This window comes from Musca autumnalis, unplaced genomic scaffold (assembly GCF_047663935.1).
Source record: "Musca autumnalis isolate F117 unplaced genomic scaffold, ASM4766393v1 scaffold_5, whole genome shotgun sequence".
In the NCBI taxonomy this organism is placed as follows: Eukaryota; Metazoa; Arthropoda; class Insecta; order Diptera; family Muscidae; genus Musca; species Musca autumnalis.
This window is the reverse complement of record NW_027412088.1, coordinates 65,043,357-65,064,487: the sequence shown is the minus strand read 5'-3', so window position 1 is coordinate 65,064,487 and position 21,131 is coordinate 65,043,357. Positions and strand designations below refer to the sequence as shown.

General features: G+C 35.0%; 1 long non-coding RNA gene across 2 annotated transcripts in view; it reads left to right on the top strand.

Annotated features, from left to right (window-relative positions):
- The window catches only part of LOC141405345 (uncharacterized), a 167,981-nt gene that overhangs the window by 57,717 nt on the left and 89,133 nt on the right, over positions 1-21,131 (top strand). For both annotated transcript variants that reach the window (XR_012413185.1, XR_012413186.1), the window contains exon 3: positions 16,402-16,453. This is a non-coding gene — a long non-coding RNA (uncharacterized lncRNA). The remainder of the gene's footprint in view (positions 1-16,401; positions 16,454-21,131) is intronic.

The window sequence follows — 21,131 nt, the reverse complement described above, 5'->3', positions numbered from 1 at the left end:
AGTTCGAAAATGTTCGGAAAGTTTGTGCGCACGATAACTCTTGAAGGGAGTGACAGATTTGGTCCATACTTTGTATAGCGTAAACTTTCTACCAGAGTAATATGAGGTTCCAATATGGTCTCAATAGGTCCACTCCTTCGGGTATCTCCCACACAAAATTTCGGAAAAGTTCAGTTTAGGGCCATCTCTCGAATCTCTTTGATTTTTGTTTTAGCAACTTATATTCACTGCCCTCCATACGAAGGTACAAGTTTCATCAGGGGCAAGTCCACACTTCCTCAGAAAATAGCCTGAAAGTTGCAAAAAAACCCCTATGACACCGTGTGGAGCGCAAGATAACTCTGGAACGGATCTGCCGATTCGGTCCAAAATTTGGCCTTAGTAATATTTTGTCCAAACATAGTTTAAGTTTGAAGATAAGCCATATCGGTCCACAAAAGTTCCAAAATGTTCGGAAAAATTCGTACGGTAACTCTTGAAGGGAGTGGCCGAATTGGTCTATACTTTACACATCCTAATATATCTACCAGATATAGATCAGGTTCAAATATGGAGTATATTTGTCCACTCCATCCGGTACCTCCCACACAAAATTTTGGATAAGTTCACTTTAAGACCTACAATGAAATCACTTTGGTTTTTGTTGAAGCAGCTTGCATTCGCTGCCTCAATTACGATGGTAAAATTTTTTTCGGGGGCAAGTCCATACTTTTTGAGCGAACAGCCATATGTAGTGGCTGGAGATCCACTTCCATAATGGTCAATGTCGATCCATTCCTTTAAGTATCTCCTTCGCAAAACTGTTGATATTTAATCCTAATCAACATTTTTGTCGGTTCATACATCCAAAATTTTTAAAACCCTCATACGTTTTTGGTAAAAAAATTTTTCAATATACACAGGCTGAGGGTATATCTCTGTCAGCAAAGCTGACTGATACTTTTTTACTTGTTAATATAAATATTTGTTCTTAAAAAAATAACTTTGTGTTTATTTCAGCTTGAGTCCATATTTTGTTGTATTCAAGTATTTGAATAACAACAAAATGTTTTACAGTGGATATGAATTTGATTAGTTGCGGGCGGAGGGTAGGGAATACTATAGTTTCAGTTGTCACCAAACAACTTCATCAGTTCCCTTTTCCGCCGACTCTGTATCGATAAACAGGTCAATAAGCCCATCCAGCAAATTAAACAAAATGAGAAATTTGCTATATGGCCCTAAAACTGATTACCCTACAATTTGAGTCGAACTAAAGAATTTCATATCCACCACAGTTTTTATGTCGTCTTTGCTTTGCAAAGAATACGAACATAGGAATGTTGCTTCAATAAGCGGGGGTAAAACAACGAGAAAGTTGTTGTTTTTGCATTACGCATTGATCAACAAGGCCGTGCTGATGCCTATTATTGTTGTTGGACTGCAGAATTTTACATCTTTGTGTTTATTTCAGCTTGAGTCCATATTTTGTTGTATTCAAGTATTTGAATAACAACAAAATGTTTTACAGTGGATATGAAATTGATTAGTTGCGGGCGGAGGGTAGGGAATACTATAGTTTCAGTTGTCACCAAACAACTTCATCAGTTCCCTTTTCCGCCGACTCTGTATCGATAAACAGGTCAATAAGCCCATCCAGCAAATTAAACAAAATGAGAAATTTGCTATATGGCCCTAAAACTGATTACCCTACAATTTGAGTCGAACTAAAGAATTTCATATCCACCACTGTTTTTATGTCGTCTTTGCTTTGCAAAGAATACGAACATAGGAATGTTGCTTCAATAAGCGGGGGTAAAACAACGAGAAAGTTGTTGTTTTTGCATTACGCATTGATCAACAAGGCCGTGCTGATGCCTATTATTGTTGTTGGCGTTTTTTATTGTTGGACTGCAGAATTTTACATCTTTGTGTTTATTTCAGCTTGAGTCCATATTTTGTTGTATTCAAGTATTTGAATAACAACAAAATGCTTTACAGTGGATATGAAATTGATTAGTTGCTGGCGGAGGGTAGGGAATACTATAGTTTCAGTTGTCACCAAACAACAACAAAAATAACATTTTCACAGTATATAAAAACTATAGCATTCGCATGTTGAAGTAAATGCACATCAATTACGAAAAACGGAAATGAAAACGAAGATGCAAAAATACAAAAAAGGAAGAGCGTTAGGATATATCAGTCCAAGAAATGCTTGCAATTGATAGATGATTCTATCAATGAAATTTATGATGATGGATTGCTAAAACTGAAAACGACAGCACAAATCAACGCCATAAATTTTCAATATATGTATGTCATAATGGTAATCTGGCAAGGGTTGTCATCAAGAATATAATGGAAAGTCGTCATCATTTCACTTCCAGTTCTCAGTTTCTTCTTCGTAAGGGATAAATGCTTATTTAGAATTTTTATATTAATACCAGATTATATAAAGTACTTAAACCGATAAAAAATTCTTTCTTAATTTTTGCAAGTAATATATTATATTTTTAAAGCCGTTTTAGGAGCGCATGCCTTCTAGGATATGTCTATTTTGCGAGAAGCAAGATTATTTGAAACCAGACTGCAAAATGTTCGATGCTAGAGTTTTCGTTCAAACATGAGAGTAAGATAATTAATTCATAGGGCATTTATTTTGCACCAGAAAGCCCAATGTAATTTTGTATTAACGAAGAAAAATAACAATGTTATATTCATCGTGCTTTTAGTCTAAAGTACATATATCAAGGGACGTACGCGGTGGGTGGCCCAGGGCAATAGTAAATTACTTGAGTATCAGAGAACTCCACATAGGAATAGAATGTGACATATAGGAAAGTCAGAAGTCGATAGCACCATGTAGTACGTGAAATAACTGAGGGAAATATAACATGTAGAAAAGGCATTATGTTCAACAATTTCAATTGAAAGCTGTTGCTAAAACCGTGGGGAATATACCGAAAAAGAAACTACATTGACAATTGTCTATATGGTTTTCTACCTCTAACAGAAACCGTGGGTAAAACTTTTAACACGTTGACCGATGTATACAATTTTCAAAATAATGTCCGAACAGTTAAGGGACCAAAAAAGGTTTCAAACAAGGAGATATCCTGTGTGATCTTTTCCACATTAAGTTGGAGAATGTTCTTAGGGAATAACAAGTAAAAAAGTATCAGATTGAATGTATTTGGGGTCTTTTCAGAATTTTTAACATTTGAACTTACAGACAAAAACGTGGATTAGGATTAAAGTTCAAAAGTGTTGCGGAGGAGGTACTTGAAGGAATGGACCGACATAGTCCATTATGAAAGTGGATCGTATTTTGGGAGTCATATATTTTCGATAGATATCACACCCACTAGACATTTGGACCAGTATACAAGGAAGCATGAATTAGACCACGGAAAACATGATATTGCTGTAAAGAGGACCACAGCCAATATTACGACGGTCAAATTTTAGACCGAATCTGCAGAACCGTTCGAGAGTTATCGTGCACTCCGAGCACTACACATGGTGCCATGGGGATTTTTACATCTTTCGGGCTATTTTTCTCAGAAAGTATGAACTTGCCCCTGATAAAACTTGTACCGTCGTAATGGGGGCATCAGATACAAGTTGTTAAAACAAAGATTAACGCGATTCGAGTGCAGGACCTAAGCTAAACTTTTCCGAAATTTTGTGTGGGGGTATCCTAAGGAGAGGACTGATAGAGTTCATATTGGACAATTTTTTGCAATACAAAAATTAATTTCCCAATGTTATTTAGCCAACTGACACAAATCATATTAAAGCCTTCAACCAAACATAGGTTAAAGTTTTTCATATAAAAATTTTTGTTCCAAAGGATTATAATCTCATATAGCATCATTAATGTTTTCATGCAAGTGTGCAAGTGTATGTACATTCTTACATTATAATGCATTGCCGTTATTTTTTTTTTTTTGCGTTTTGCTGTGTTCAAAGTTATACCGAAAATGTATGTAAATCTAAAGGCAAACAAGAGGCAGAAGAGTGCTGTACTCTACAACACCACCTAACACAATTTTTGTTGTTGTCTTGCAACTAAACTGTGCCCGGTCAAAATCACTGAAATATTTCGTTTTCTGGCAGTAAATATGTTTCATTTCTTCTATGCATGAAATACGATGTCCTCGCTGTGACACTTTATGAACTATGCTAACACCCAGCCAACTGGTACACTTTATGTTTTATATGTACGTACATGTGTGCCTGTGTTTTACCCTGCATGTGGAGGACATAATCGTAAGAGATTACATTTTTTTGTTCCTGCTTGCTTTGCCTGCTCCGTATACACAGATACACGATTTGTTTTATTTTGGCATATTCTACTTAGCATTTGAAACATTAAAATACACTGCCAACGAACCAAATGAATGGACCTGTCAGGATATGTAAGGTGTATATTTCTACAGGGTTGAGTGTACAGTACATCGAAATAAAATTGATGTTGGGGATTTTAAGAAGTATATTTTAATCAGAAATAAGGAAAGAAAGCATAAAGATAGACCAAAGTTCGAAGACTATAGCTTCTCCGTCAGAAAATACGTAATAATATTGGAAAGTAATTTACACAAACAAGTAAAAAGTCGTTAAGTTCGGCCCGGCCGAACTTTTTATACCCTCCACCATCAAATAGTCTTAATTAAAATGGAATAATTAGGGTCCTTTCACAATTAGGGTCCTTAAATTACACTGTGAACACAAATGTTGGGGCAGAGATAATTCCTTTTGGAGATGAAAGCCCTTGGTGTGTGTATATTAAAAACCCCGAAGGACAGATGCGCCTTGAGTCGAACTTCCGCGTTATGGCGTGATGAAGTTTTTGCAAGAGACCCTGTAAACCATCATGAATTAGCATTATATCTTTGTTTGTTGTTTTTGTAGAGCACTTAAGCAACAGTGAACAAAGATATAACGCTAATACCTAAAGGCCCACAGGGTCTCTAACAAAAATTTCATCACGCCATAGCGCGGAAGTTCGACTCACGGGGGATCTGTCCTTCGGGATTCATAATAAACTCACCAACTCAAAATTCAAAGAGGAATTTTCCATGCCCCAGACTTTCACCTCCATTTTGTTGCACAGTGTTATCTTATCTATTCTAAAAAAAATGTGTTCAGCTAGGTGAAGGGTGCCACCTTCGGGGCTATATCAAAGAGTCAACCTATCTTTACATTTTTTGGCGGAAAAATTTTATAGCTGCAGGGAACTTCAAGAGTCAAATTGAGGGTAGTTTCATCAAAACAATGTAGACCCTCAAAAATGGACCCATGTTGACGAATTTTAGTGAAGAAATTTCGTGACCACTGAAAATTCCCGAAAATCGGGAGGTACAGTTATATGGGAGGATATATCAAAACATGGTCCTATATTGACGATTATTTTTGAACAGACAAAATTGTAGCAAAAATTCTCGATATACCTATCATTACAGCTAGTTCGGTTAAAAATTGCAGCTAAAATTCTTAAAATACCGAAAATCGGGAGATACCGTTATATGGGGGCTATACCGAAACATGGACCTATGTTGACGATGTTTCGTTGGAGATGTTTTATGACCACTGAGAACTTCAAATGTCAAATTACAGCTATTTCGGTTAAAAACTGTAGCTAAAATTCTCAAAATACCGAAAATCGGGAGGTACCGTTATATGGGGGCTATACCAAAACATGGACCTATGTTGACGATGTTTGGTGGAGATGTTTCATGACCACTGAGAACCTCAAATGGCAAATTACAGCTAGTTCGGTTAAAAATTGTAGCTAAAATTGTCAAAATACCAGAGATCATCAATGAGTTACTTGGCCCCGTAAGCCAATTGAGCACGCACAAGTTTTTTGGGCCTTTTGCTATTTTAACGCATGTGTTTTCTCGCACTCGGTATTTTTTCCACCACCACCAAAAATACTTGCGACGCATCAAGACCGTTGCTTGTGCGTAATAAGTAAAACAAGTATTCATCATATTTTGCACTGTTACAAAACTCGCAATCGTAGATAGTTTGTCAAGTGACTTATCAAGTGGAAGCACACACACAACACTGCAAAAAATAAACAATTGTAATTTTATTTGTTGTTGTTTCGTTTGTGTATGCTTTTCTTTATTTGCTTGGAATGCTAAGTGTGTTTTTGCATGTTCTTTTAACGTTTGAAAATCAGTGATCTTAGCTCTCATTCTCTCGGAGAGCACGAGACAATCGGTTGAATTACAAGGGTTGAAAACAATTCTTGATGTGCAATGAGCAAAAATTAAGACAGAAATTTTTATTGCGTATTTAAAACTACTTGGCAAAGCATACGCAAGTGTCAAAAAATATCCATTTTTAAATAACATATTTTTTGAGTGACTAGCCACACTCGTACATATTTTGAGAATGGCAAGCAACACTTGCATTTATTTTTTAGAGTAGCAAGCCGCACATACGCTTGTTTTTCAGCATGTGGCTTATGAGTGTCAAAATCAGCTACTTGTGCACTTCTCTGCAAAATACCGAAAATCGGGAGGTACCGATATATGGGGGCTATACCAAAACTCGGACCTATGTTGACGATGTTTCGTGGAGATGTTTCATGACCACTGAGAACCTCAAATGTCACATTGCAGATAGTTCAATTAAAAATTGTAACTAAAATGCTCAAAATACCGAAAATCGGGAGGTACGGTTATAAGGGGGCCATACTAAAACATGGACCTATGTTGACGATGTTTGGTGGAGATGTTTCATGACCACTGAGAACCTCAAATGGCAAATTACAGGCAGTTCGGTTAAACATTGTAGCTAAATTTCCAAAATACCGAAAATCGGGAGGTACCGATATAAGGGGGCTATACCAAAACATGGACCTATATTGACGATGTTTCGTAGAGATGTTTCATGACCACTGAGAACCTCAAATGTCAAATTGCAGATAGTTCGGTTAAAAATTGTGGCTAAAATTCTCAAAATACCGAAAATCGGGAGGTACCGTTATATGGGGACTATACCAAAACATGGACCTATGCACATATCCTTTGGGATATAAGTTTGTTGATCACTAGGAACCCTAAGTGCCAAATTCTAGTTAATTAGGTCTGCAAATGTGGCGAAGAACGTCAAAATACCTCAAATCCGGAGGAACCGTTATATGGGTGCTATACCAAAGAGTGGACCGATATAGCCCATCTTCGAACTTGACCTGCCTATGGAAAAAAGACCCTCGGGTGCAATTTCAGCGCTCTATCTCAATTATTGCGGACGCTAGAGTGATTATAACAGACGGACAGACGGACATGGTTAGATCGTCTTAGAATTTTATCCTGATCAAGAATATATATACTTTATAGGGTCGCAAATGATTAGTTCGATGTGTTATAAACGGAATGACAAACTTAATATACCCTCCATACTATGGTGGAGGGTATAAAAAGGTAATTTTTGAACCATTTGAAATAAATTCAATTCTTAGTTTATTTCTGGTTTCATGATAATTATTATTCCCTGCGAAAGTACGAAAAGTGAACGTCTTCTGTTCAACATGAGTTTATTCGAGGTGCATCTTTGTTCTTAAAACGGTTGTGGGAATCGTCAGTATTAAGGCGGTTACTCTTCTTCTTCCTTATTATAGAAATATTTTGGAGAACATAGCGGCTGAGCCTTTAGCTTACTTAGTATTCAAACTCTTCTACTATTGATCCTTACATAAGTTTTTAAAACTTTTAAAATATTTATTATTTTAAAACATTTTTGTTTACATTGTAATACTGTTAGCTTCCCCATACCCAGTTGACCGATTGGTTGGCAAAAACACACAGTTTCTAGAGCGGACATGTGCCGTCTCAGTTCAAGCGCACACCCACAATCATATTTTGGGGGTGTTGGTGGAGGTGTTGGCTGCCTTTATTCTCCGTTGTGTGCAAAAGTGGCATTGGTAGTTGACATTGTGTTTAAACCTTTATCATTTATGCCAACATTAAGGGTTAAATGTTTGCCTCTGTTCTACAGTCTGTCGGTTTGCCTGTCTGCCTGTTTGTTGTGGTGAACAGGTTTTATTAGATTTTTTCTTCTTGAGTTTATCCATACAGTGGGTGGGTAATTTAAGCATTGGTTGTTGCCTGTTACAGCATTTAAGCCCTGGATAAAGCTACCGGGTGTCATTTAAATTTATCAGAGTCCATTCAAATTAAGAGCATTATAAAAACACATACACACACTTGTACCATGATTCTTTCATGAACCCCCTCAAAAAATGTTGTTAATATTGTTATTTTTACAAAGTTTCCTGCAATAAAAATTCATTGTTTCAATGTTGATTACAACAAAGCACCCCCTACTTAAAAGACTATTGTGTGACAAAAAAAACATTGCTCAGTTTGCTGAGTAAGCATACACACATAGCTGTCAAGTTCTGAGGTTTATACTCTTAACTGATTTTTAATGTTGTGTTTTCGAAATATATTGCCTTATCCTGCTTAGGTAAACCATTCCTTACATTATGATAAAGGACACTCCATATGGTACATAATACGCTGTTTATGAATTGCTGACAATAAGGGGTATGGATATGAACCAAAAAAGCAAACATAATATTTATCCCGTATATAAAATATATTGATTTTGTATCACGAGTTTGCTCCAAAATACGTGAAATTTGTCGATACATTGTTTGTGCCGAAGGAATTTTTTGGAGCTTGTGGGTCATTATCTGACGTAGTATGGATTTACTAAGGAAAAAATTGTACCTTTGCAACGGCTGAAAAAATTTCAAATAGATCCGAGACAAGTTCTCAAACTGCATTTTTCTAAAATCTAGTGTGGGAGGTACCCTAAGGATTGAACGATATGTGACGTTTGGACCAATCAAAAACTCTCTGCGAAAGTTAACTGCTGATTTGCCATTTTAGTTGGTGCCGACAGAGTTTCTTGGAGCTTTTAGGCCATTATCTCAGAAGATATGGAATTGACCTCGAAAAAAATTGTACCGTTGTAAAAGGGTCCGCAAGAATGACTTGCTGATAAAAAAAAACTAGTAAGAAAGGGCTATAGTAGGACGGGGCCGACCATGTGATACCCTAACCCTCTACCCTTGGACATGATCAGTTTTCCACGTAATCTATTTTTGCCGTCCGATAATACAAACATAAGTTCATATACATACATGATAACATCTCAGATATATTGCACATACATACATATTATTACTGGAAATGATAGGGGTAATTTTCTTATTTTATAATGGGCAGCCGGAACTTTTTGTACTAAAAAGCAAAAAATATCAAAAGACATTTAAAAATAGATTTTGGGCGATTTGTATCTTACCAAAGTTAGCACAAAAACATTAAAACCCCGTACGGCGTTGCAATTTGCATCAACTTTAAAAAAAAAAACTTGGAATTTATCTATCATGATTTGAATATTGTTCTATCATGATTTCGACATTTTATAGCATGGAAGGTAAATGGAGTTCTTTACATTGATATAATTACCAACAAAGCCGTAATAAACAGTTGATTTTTAAATTTTGTTTTCGTAATTTCTCGGAATAGGCCCCAGAATTTAACATGTGGACCAAATTATTATTTATACCCTATACCACAATGTGAAAAAGGGTATTATAAGTTTGTTTTGGTAAAAATTCATGTAACACCGCGAAATATTCGTCGGAAACCCCCAATGTGGTATACCAATCTTCATATCTCGACGAGATAAAGCGATTTTGAGATGTGTGTCCGTCGGTCCGTCTGTCCATTATAAATTGTAAACACGCTCCAGGCCGCAATTATGGACCGATCGCCACGAAATTTTGTATGGAGGTCGGGTTCAGATCAGAATAGATCCCTATTCTTATTGGTGATGATCGTGAAATATTTAGCGGGTGAAATGGACCAAAAACATAATATTTATCCAATTTTCTAGCGGCTCTGTAGGTCTCAATAATAGTCCGATCAACGCGTAATTTTAAATAAGGTAAGAGTATATCACAAAGGAGAAGCTTGCGATTTGAGATGGCGATCGGATAATGTTTAGAGGGTTAAATGGACCAAAATTTTTGTGTGAAAATTGTGAAAATTTTTAATATACAGCTTATATCTTAATTACTGGAAGTGACATTCCGGACAAGTGAGATATACTTGAAAGTGGAACGCTTGACCTTTCAATTGATGCCAACTATGTTGGTGTGCATGATCAGATAACAGAGTTACAGCCTAATATATTCCGTTGTTTGTTTGTAGTGTAATAATAAACTCGCTAGAAGTCGCAATTATACATCAATAGTCACGAAATTTTGCACCGGGTAAGAGTATAGGTCGAAAAAGATGCCTACAATTTTGAATGATGATCTGATATTCTTTAGCGGGTGAAATGGACCATTACTTTTGTATGAAAAATATAAAAATTTTATTTTTGGTCGATATTTTAATTCCTTGAGGACATATGGTAATATTCAAGAAAGTTTTACAATCGTTGAAGTTGAGGTTCACCATTTAATAAGTCGCGAACTGTTAATATATTTTATAAAATATGAATATATTTATATTAATTGAAGTGTTTTAGCCACGATCTCATAATATGGGCCATAACAATTAATTTTCGTGGAAGCTGCGTTGGTGGTAATATAAAAAAATGGGAAAAATGTGTTGAAGTATACAAGTTTTTTTTGTGTTCTTTCTTGATTTCTGGCCAAGCCACGCAAAACTCAAACCTGTGCTCAAAAAGAGAACTAAAGAATACCCCTTTGGCAACATGGTTCTAGTGTATGACTTTTCGATATATACACTGCATCCCCCTAAAATCGATGCTGACATTTTGAAGTTTTGATTTCAGTGTTTTTCGAATTTTTCTTATAACTAGAGGGTGCAACTAGATAATAATCCAAACTAGCTATAGGAATGTAGAACTCGCGATTCCACGTCGTTCGATGTATATCACATGAGTGTGCTCCCCACAGCTCCCTAGTAATAGGAGTCCAAAGTCGAATTTTAGGTGCGTAATTTTTCTTTAAAAACCTATTTTTTGGCTTCAAAATTTACAACTATGACTCAGGTACCCTTGAACCCCGCGTGATTTTAGTTTTTTTCCGCGCCGGATTCAATGAGCCCTACCGCGATCGAATCCATCCACTAAAACCGCTGATATAGATACCCTGAAAATAGGAAAATAAGCAAAATTTTATTTTGACTAATACGCATACTTAACCGCGATTGCCCTTAAATTTTTTTACATAAATGGAATCCTTTATACGCGATTATAATATTTGTGAAAAAGGTGTGTCATGAATTTCAGAGATTCGGGAGTAGTATTCATATTTAACCAAAAATAGAATCAGGTAGCACATCCGCGGTTCTTGACGAATCTGTATAAAATTTGTCTTATTGACGTATTTTTAACAGGGGGTCACTGAAATCGGATGCGCCTTATAATCATATGAACATCGCGTTATTTTTACCCACATGTAGCATTTTGGTGTAGTAAGATGCAACTGATGGCACACTTTTGCGGTTAAATGAAACATGGAAAAATGCAAACATATTGACAGAGATGCACTCGCTCTATGCGAAAAGCACATGCGCCTCAACTGATTTTAACTATTTCGCGCGTTATACGGTTTTTAACTTTTATGTTTTTTCTTTGATTGTAATATCAATATCACTCTTTATTTCCTAATTCTATTGCTTATCACACTATGCAAATATACTTTCACGATGATAAACTATTTTCCTTGAAGAGGTTTTAGCAAAATAATTCAGGTTTTGTTAGGAAATTTAGCGAAATAGTAGAATAACTCCAAAAAATTTTCTCAAATTTTTTGTATTAAACCAAAAAATATATTCTTGAAATAATGTTCCAACAATAAACTTTTGTCTTTTGTTGTAGCTGCAATATGCAATTTAAAATCTTAATCAATAAAATTTTGGTCTCACATTTCTCTGGACATTGTCAAGATTCTGTACGTATTTTTAATTTATTTTTTAGAGATTTTTATGGACTCTGAGTAAGAATAAATAAAATTTACTCCAAGATTCCTTCATTATTTTTTGATTTTCCGCGAAAATGAAAATAAATTTAGCTAATATATAGGCGTCTACGGATAGATATTAAATGTTGTTACCGATTTATATATACATTTTGGTATTGCAATACAAAGGGAATTTTTAAATATTTTTTCTTTATAAGGGAATAAAACCCCCCATAACTTTTGGGCGCAGCATCCAATTTTGTGAACGCGAACATATTTGAAACTACCATTTTTTTCTTAACCCATGTAACAAAAATCGTGAATGTGCTTGTCAAAATTTTTTTAATTTTTTTCTCGATGGAATTGTAAAGGAAATTTGAATTTTACCATATACCCTTCATAGCCTAAAGGCTGAGGGTATAAAAACTTGTGTGTAATGATCATTTAAACTCACCAATTACGCTATTGATGCTGCCGCTGCGGGATGAGGCCTCGTCCTCTGCTGGCGCTGTTTGTTATGTGGGTGGAAGTAAATTTTGCTTTGCTATGATGATTATGTACATTAGATATAATGATCTAACTCTTATAGCTAAACTTAATTATCGCTGAAGTTGACTTATTGATATTAAGGCTGCTTATTGATGTATAAGGTTGCAGTCTAGGAAATGCTGATGAAGTTTATAGGTAGTCCATTTTGACCCATCAGGTTGGTACCAATTCTTTTCGGGATGCTAATAGGTTAGTTGGAGACGCTGATGGCTATTTGATGTTGCTAATTACCAGATAAACTCCGTCTGATAAACCATTTAAAAATTACGTGTTGAGTGTGTAGTTATTTCGTCTGCTTTGGGATGATACTCTTGTAAAATGGCATTATATATGGGCCGATATACTGGACCAAAGCAGGTTGACTTCAGAATGGCGGTTTTGAAAGTTGGTAATTTGGATGGTATGTCACAGAGCACTAATATTGTGGGGTGCTTGGGCACGTAGCCCAAGTACTTTATACGGCACAATCTGGCGGTTCTCCACTATTTGCAGAAGCTTTCTTCAAGATTAATGTAGGACTTTTTATGAATGCACTTAAGCGATAGAAATTGCTTTGTAACAATTTACAGCACGAGGTGTTAAAATTAATATCGTCGTTAGAATAGCGGCCTGGCAAGCAAAAATAACAAAGAGCAATATTTCAGCATTTTACCACTTTTTCACTAACTGGTTTTGAAATTGTCTTACCTCAGGTAAATTGAATTTCAAAATTTTGGAAATATATATTTTTTTAAAGTTATTTAAGTTTATGGATGATTTAATCATTAATAGAAGAATTTTTCAAGTTTACTCTCTGATGGTTGCGGAAGAAAAGAATGTTGCTAAACCACGCCGCAGTCAAGAAAGGTAAGGTTAAGTAGATGTCAAACTAAGAACAAGTACACAGAGGATGTGATTAACATTGTTATTGTGTTATCGAGAGATTGATGATATGTTGTGTACAGTACTTCCTGCTGAGGAATTCCGTTAAAATTTGAGTAATTAAAATTGTGTGTTTGAAAATAATAAAAATCAAATTTATCACATTACAGATGGACTGAAAATACTGACTAACGAACAATTGAACATAAGCTACTGCAAACACCTAATATTTCAACGATTTACCTGCTAAAATGACCGTTATACAAACAATTTATGAAATATGAAGGTTGCCGAAAAATAGTACCCATATCTTCGAGAGGTGTTATTTCTCCATTATTAAAGCAATAGTACTCCTTATGAGTAAAGAGGGTACAAACATATTGTCATGATCAGAAATTTGCCTAGACCTAATATATGTATATATGTTACAACAAAATCTGTTCAGACAATTTTCAGTCAATCTCATTAATTGCGTTTAAGAAGTGTTTTGGAATTTTTACCAAAGGTAGATTAAGCTGTTCAAAAGATTGGTTTGAATTTTTTGCCGAATATTGTCCGCTTGGTCCTAATTACACTCTTGTGATGACCAACTAAAATAGCTCTGAGCTCGAATTAGGGGTTTTCGAAGATCCTTGTGAAAGTTTTAGGAATGTAGTGTGGTCCTGTTTATAACGCTATAGTGTCTCGTGACAACTCCTTACTTCCTAATATAATTACCGTTGACCAACTTCATTGACCGTACCCACCGGAAAGAATGATTTTCCGACTTAGGATAAGTTTCAAGGAGGAATATGTCTACATATCCCTTCACGTACCTCCTACATAGCATTAAAAGTAAGAACGATTTTACGATTTTTGCTACATTTTTTGGCAGAATTGACTATAATTTGCCATTTAGGGTTCCAAGTGATCAAGAAATTTGGTGTAGCCTTCATATAACAATACCGCCCGATTTCAGATATTTTTACGTTTTTAGCTGAATTTTCATACCGGTATCGGGCTACACTTTTTGATATGAGAAAAGCCTCCTGATCTGAATCTACCAGAAAACTTCAACAATTTGTCTTTAGATCTAATGATCATTGCTGAATGTCTTGATTAAAAAATATAATTTTGTAGATGGAAATCCACCCCCGAAAGCTTTGTATAAAACTTCTTATTTGGACCCTATACCACCCTGTGGTTAACGCCCCTTTGTGCATTTGTAGGTAACATGCAATAGGAAATGAATATACTGATTATGTTTTTGTCGACCTTTGATCTTTTTTATATTCGTTGTAGTTTGTTCGGCTGTAGGTCTCGGTTTAATAAAACAAAGTTACATTTGTTTTATTTGCACTCAACACCACCAGTGACAAAGGCTGAAAATTGTTTGCTAGCTGAATAATACCAAAAAATGTTCCTGATGATGTCGATGTCGACAATAAAACAAATGTTACTTTGTTTTATTAAATAGAGACCTACAGCCGAACAAACTTCAACAAATATGGAAATGAATATGCCTATATTTCCCTTTACGCATATGCAAATAATCACATCCTGAGTTGATTAATGAATGTCTGTCCGTCTGATCGCAACAAATAAGACCGATTTATTTATTTTTTGTTTGTTTTGGATTTTCTCACGTAAAATACCAAACACGCTATGTCTGTCCAATTTCGATGATATTTGGAATGTGAGACTGATTTTGGAATATACATAATAAACACAAGAGTAAGACAAATATATTGATATCCGTTCAGGTTTATAAATCGACCACAACAATATGACCGTTTTCAAAACGAGAAAAACAAACGATTATCGGGTTGCATCACACGTTGTTTTGATCAAGTTTTCTTTAGAACCCAATGGAATTGGAATATGAAACCGATATCGAAAACAATTCGAAATCGGAATATGTACATGCATCACACCTACAGCCGTTTTTGACTCGTTTTGAGCTCGAAATCGGTTTCCATTACATACCTGATAGTCCACACATAAATCTGATTTGAATATATATTATATAGCACGACTCTTTCAAGTACCTACCACACAAAATGTCAACATTTATCGTAAAATTGCAGCATTTTTACGTCCTGAGATACGTAATTACCCAAAAACTTTAAAACCTACGGTCACTAACAAAAATTACTAGTTCCTATAAATCTCGAAGGGAATAAACGATTTGCTGCAAATCTAATAAATGTTAGATTAATACACACATTTTTTCCATTACACAAGACAACCCAACAAACCAACATTATTCGAACAAAACATCATATTTGAATTTTAAATTCTTGTGTAGCCACTGGAGAATAAACGAAACTTGATTCTCTTGAAAATAATGAATGTGTATGCTAATTATTAGTTATCCGTGTAATTGTAGAATGTATTTATACGAATTGTTTTTCGTAAATTTTATAAAATCAGACTGAATGGTATGTTGGGAAACTATCATAACTGTTATAACTTGTCCGTGGTGGCAAATCCCCTCAGCGTAATGTTTGTTTACATTTCCTGAGTATTTCAGCAATGAAAAATTTGTCTAAAAGTGGTGTCGTAAGACACGGCGCTCGGACTCGGCGATAAAAAGTAGCTCCCATATTATTGAGCCAATATAAATCGGCGTGCACTCAGTGATATGAGAGAAGTCTCCCTTGTCTCTTTGGTGATATTGTGGGAACATATGTGAGATATATATATTTTAACAAGTACATCAATGTACATCTATATTTTAACTTGTACATCAACGCATGTATTCAAGATCGGTGGATTAAAAAGATTAAATAAAAAATCATGCCCAGGCATAGCAGTTTATGGTGTAACATGAACGGTTCCGTGCGAATATAAACCTCTCTTAATTGTTTACTTTTTAAAACAAGTTTATTCCGAGAATTATTCGTTTTAGCGAAGTTGACTGCATATCACATTATTGATTATTCAGATTTTTAGACATATCCACTGTTAGTTGTGTCAACTTTTTCCAGTGACTTTAATATTATTTTACTTATTTGTTATTACAGTTAATTCACCTTAAGAAATTTCCTTCCCTTCAATTACAGATTCATGCTTCCGGTATAGACTCTGGTGGATAATGAAAACGAAATAATTTTGGTAAGTTTGTTTTGTTTTCTTTGTGTTCGCTATTCCTTTTTAATAACTTCTTACAATTCCAACTATGATGACTGCCAAAGTGTATTTAAATTGCTACAGGGGGACAAAGAAGAATATGTAGCGGGAATAAAAGTTAAAGTTTACCCTCATCATAAATTTAAGGGGATCGGATGTTTACTTTAGCGTGATTGCATTTATAATTAAAGATAAACAAAAACTGTGATTTTACGCTGTTAATATAGTTATGCCAACAAATGTTCACTTCATTTTCGTTTAGCTGGGAAAATGTAAATAATTTGGTATATTATAATTTTAAATCACTCAATAAGTTTGTGGAAAGCCTAAACATAACGTCGTCGTATGTATTCCAATGACTCAAATTTGAATGGCGTTATTAAGTTTGTAAGTGTGGGGGAAATGTTGTTCATAGAAATATTTGTCACAGAGAACCTTCGAAGCAGACTTTATTTATTAAACAACAGCAAATGATTATACCATCATTTTTCACAACAAGGCGACTAAATTTTGTTGTTTCCTACATAAACATTGCTTGAACGCTTGTCTTCTATTATGAACCAACCAAAGGAATTCCACAAACTTAATTTTTTCTGCAAAGTCATTTTTTAGACCTACACCTACATTGCCGAAGCAGATGTTTTATTTATCTACTTTCAAAAATAAATCATCATAAAATAGATTCAAGTTTTACAGCTATATTTCGTTACGTTGAAAGAACATTTTTCTTTTCCATTTACATTTCCTTTACTTCTAATATCACTGGTATTTGGGTGATGGGTTCGTTTACAACTTTTTCCCATTACCAACTTAAAATCTAAGAAGGCACAATAACATCTTCATCAAAACGCAGAAAAATATGGAACCACCTCCATCATCATTACATACGACCAACGAAAAGAGAGAAAACATTACTACAAAAAACTACATTGGGGTCAGCTGGTATGCCATGAGGCAGAAACAAAATACTATAACTGTAGTTCCTAAACAAATGAACTATCACCACAAATCAACACACAAAAACACTTTCTTAAAGTAACCAAAGTGTAACTGAAGGAAAGTAATATAACACAATTTATTTGAAAGAAAACTTTTCCAACTACCAAAACTCGAAGTCCTGCCGTGCAGTGTCGTATATTTTCATATTACATTTTGGAAATTGTTCTAAAACTAAATGCAAACTTTTTTGTATTTGATGACAACCTAAATAGATATGCAGATATATAAACAAGGATATTACATTTCTTTTTAAAGCAAGAACTACTTTTGGTAACCGATACTATTTGGAAAATGACCATTATTGGATTTGTTTTCAGTGCAATGGTGCATATGAGGTCGAATTAAAAGGAACATATCTAACTCCCATACGCACGTTATACGCGCCTTAACGTGAATTTACATTTTCTTACGACCAGTTTAGATCATAAGAGATTTTTTTTCTCGATACAAAAATGCTATAGGAAATATATCACAAGGGAATATATCACAACACCTGAAAGCCCAATGTCTTAAGGAGCGTTTGACTACATAAAGCCCTTAGGACCATTTTGATACACTGCCGCTCACTGGAATAGACCCCCCTACAACATTTTTTCAACCCCAATTTTTCCCGACTTATGCAAGATATGAAGTGTTAACGGTTTATTATATTTGGTTTTATGTGTTTTGTGTAAACTTAGTAATTCATTCGTATTCAAATCCAATTTATATAGAAATTATGAAAACGAAACTTGAAAACCAACAATGCAGTTCAGGGTCTTAAAGTAAGGGAATGCCTCGAAAGCGTCAAGCCAACAAGGTGCAGTGGTATGCACGTCCGCCTTGCACTCGGAATTTCTTCAGTTCAATCAGTGACCAGGACATCAAAATATTCGGCGTTGGCAACTCCCCTATGGATAAGAAGGCGACGTTTCATGAGTACTTCAGCCATGAAGAACTTCTCTACTTGTTTTAAAATTAATTTTTTGATGAAATATGTATGTATTTGTTGCCAAAAGGGACCGTCTGTCCAATATGAAACAAAGAATATAACACATAACGTGTCGCAATCATATGAAATCTATTCCGTGGAAAACTAATGCCAAGATGAATTTGTGTAGGGTATCACATGGTCGGCCCGTCCGACTATAGCCCTTTCTTACTTGTTATATATAAGATTTTATTAAATAGCATACTCAGCTTCGTTCGATTGATATTTACATTGGATTATTTTAAAATATTTATTGTTTTACACATTACAATAAAAGTATTTTACATAAGAGCGGAGATTGTTGTTATTTGCATAATTTTTACAACATGTATGTCAATGCTTTCACCGCATTGTTTGATGTGGCCAAAGTGTCACAGTGTGTCATAAGGATGCATAGAAAATAGATTATAAGACTATTATTATAATATTGTTTTTATATAAATATGTTTTCAATTGAAAGTGTTCCACATACCCTGCAAAACAAAGACGAACACGTATAAAAGTAGAAAACCGAAGAAAATAAAACCTAAGAAATCGTTATCCTTTACGCCTTCCAAACCCCAATGTGATTTTTTAATATAAACAGTCATCTTTGTACATACAACAAGATGCACATACACACCCAACCACACACTCGCTTTTAGTAGTAAAAATGAATATCTATGTAGCTACGTTCTAATGTGATTCATTGAAAGAGTGTTTTTCTTCTCCCTTGAAGCTAACTTAAGAGCATTACAAACAACTGGACCGTTTACATGTAAATGTGTCATATATGGAATGAAATAGAAAAACTGAATACAACCCGTCAGTGAGCCAACCAGCCAGCCAGTTAACCACACTAGGCTAACTATGTCAATGACATTTTGTTGTAACAGCCGCCATAAGGTGAAGTAGGTTAGGCGAGGACAAGCAATTCATGTGATAACATCTGTTAATTTGCTTCAGTCAATTGGATTCATTTAAAATACAAAATGATGCTTACGCAGAAACAGATGGCATTTCTGAAAGGATATGTTGAAATGGCACAAATAACATAATTGAAAATTGACATTACTTAATTAAAAATATTCGACATATTTACATACCGGAAAATATCGGACCAATATTGTCATTTCTATAGACAGATCTTCTATCACTCAGAGTGATAGAAGATAGAGGATCTGTCTATAGAAAACCGTTATACGTTATTCTCTTTTCATACAAGACCGTTAGAAGGTATATGCAGAAAAAAGGGAACACCCATAGAAAGCTTTTTCTCTAGTCTTGTCTCTATAGAAGATATTTAAAAGATCATCTGTCTATAGAAGACCTTTAGAAGGCCTTCGGTCCTAAGAAAACCTTTAGAAGGTCTTCCGTCAATAGAAGACCTTTAGAAAGTCCTCTGTCTTTAGAAGGCCTTTGCAGATCTTCTACCTTCAAAACACCTTAAGAAAGTCGTCTGTCTATAGAAAACCTTTAGAAGGTCTTCTGTCAATAGAATACGTTTAGAAGGTCTTCCGTTACTAGAAGTCCATTAAAAAGTCATATGTCTCTAGAAGACCTTTAGAAGGTCTTCTATCTATAGAAGACATTTAGAAGGTCTTCTATCTAGAAGACCATTAAAAGTCCTACATTTCTATCTGTAGAAGTCCTTTAGAAAGCCTTCTATCTATAGAAGACCTTTAAAAGGTCTTCTATCTATAGAAGATCTTTATAAGGTCTTCTATCTATAGAAGATCTTTATAAGGTCTTCTATCTATAGAAGACCTTTAGCAGGCCTTCAATCTATAGAAGACCTTTAGAAGGTCTTCTATCTATAGAAGACCTTTAGAAGCTCTTCTAACTATAGAAGACCTTTAGAAGGACGTTAGAAGGTCTTCTATCTATAGAAGACCTTTAAAAGGTTTTCTATCTATAGAACACCTTTAAAAGGTCTTCTATCTATAGAGGACCTTTAAAAGGTCTTCTATCTATAGAGGACCTTTAAAAGGTCTTCTATCTATAGAGGACCTTTAGAAGGTCTTCTGTCTATAGAAGACCTTATGAAGGTCTTCTGTGTAGACATTTTAAAGGCTTTCTGTCTATAAAAACCTTAAGATGGACTTTTGTCTATACAAGCCCTTACTAGAAGACCATTCAAAGGTCCTATGTCTATAGAAGACCTTTAGGAAGTCCTCTGTCAATATAAAATCTTTAGAAGGTCGTCTATCTGTAGAAGACCTTTAGAAGGTCTTCTGTCAATAGAAGACATTTAGAAGGCATTCTATCTATAGAAGACCTTTAGAAGGTCCTCTATGTAGACCTTTTAAAGGCTTTCTGTCTATAAAACACTTAAGATGAACTTTTGTCTATACAATACCTTACTAGAAGATCATTCTAGTCAAGGTCTTCTGTCAACAGAAGATCTTTACGAGGTATTCCGAAATAGAATACCATTAAAAAGCACTCTGTCTATAGTAGAACTTTAGCAGGTCTTCTGTTTATAGAAGACCTATAGAAGGTCTCTATGCATAGAAGACCTTTCGATGGTTTTCTGTGTAGACCTTGTAGAGGCCTTCTGTCTATAGAATCCCTTAAATGGGCTTCTGTCTATAGAGACCTTAAAAATGTCTTCTGTCTACAGAAGACATTAAGAAGGTATTCTGTCTATAGAAGACCTTTGGAAGGTCTTCGATCTATAAAATACCTTTCAAAGCTTTCTGGCTATAGAAACCT